Source organism: Trichechus manatus, unplaced genomic scaffold (assembly GCF_000243295.1).
Source record: "Trichechus manatus latirostris isolate Lorelei unplaced genomic scaffold, TriManLat1.0 scaffold00014, whole genome shotgun sequence".
Lineage (NCBI taxonomy): Eukaryota > Metazoa > Chordata > Mammalia > Sirenia > Trichechidae > Trichechus > Trichechus manatus.
In genome coordinates, this window is record NW_004443950.1 from 8,752,566 (window position 1) to 8,753,545 (window position 980).

Consider the following 980-nt stretch of genomic DNA (forward strand, 5'->3'; position numbering starts at 1 on the left):
AAAGCTTTCAACCACTACATAATTTTTTGAGAATTATAAACGTCATGCTAAATATTATTTGGATCCTGCTCTGGCTATAATTTATCTTTCCTCAATACTCTTATTTGGTCTCCCAAAAACCAACAGCAGACAAGGATGTTAAGGATCATAGGACTGAATATCATTCACACCATTCAGCTACTTACTTGTGGTTTCTTGGAAAGATCCACATCGGAAAATGAAAACCTCTCTTTCAAACAGATCTCCATTTCTTTCCTCTGTGGGGACAAAAAATGCACACACCAGATACACCTACCAAAACCAAACCCATTGCCATCGAATTCTGACTCATAGAAATCCTATAGGACAGAGTACAACTGACCCATAGGGTTTCCAAGGCTGTACTCTTTATGGAAGCAGATTGCCACATCTTTCTCCTATAGAGTAGCTGGTGGTTTTGAACTGCCAAACTTTTAGTCAGCAGCCAAGTGCTTAACCACTGCACCACCAGGACTCCTTATGCATGCATAAGAAACATTATTTTGGATACATTTTTATAAAGCTATATATTGTAATTATGTAAATGAGATTTTCATCAACTTTAATCATACTTAAAACGCTCATTTTTTTTCATAAGAAAAAAAGGAATAAATACTCATTAACACTGAAGGCCTCAGGAACTTAAATTTTACTTTGAGATAGAAAATTGATATAAAAAGAAAGCTGCCTTAGTTATACTCATCCACTCTTCCTACCCTTCTCTATTTAAAAATAATTTATACAATATGTCAATCATATACGCTTTAGGCTTTAGAAAGCATCAAACTCTACCGAGTATGTAGCGAGGTGTTAGCTCTCCTTTTTTGTCTAGAGAGCCTCAGTAGGTAAGGAGCCCTGGTGGCGCAATGGTTAAGCACTCCACTGCTAACCAAAAAGTCGGCAGTTTGAACCCACCAGCCACTCCTCGGGAAAAAAGACCTGCTGATCTGCGCCCATAAAGA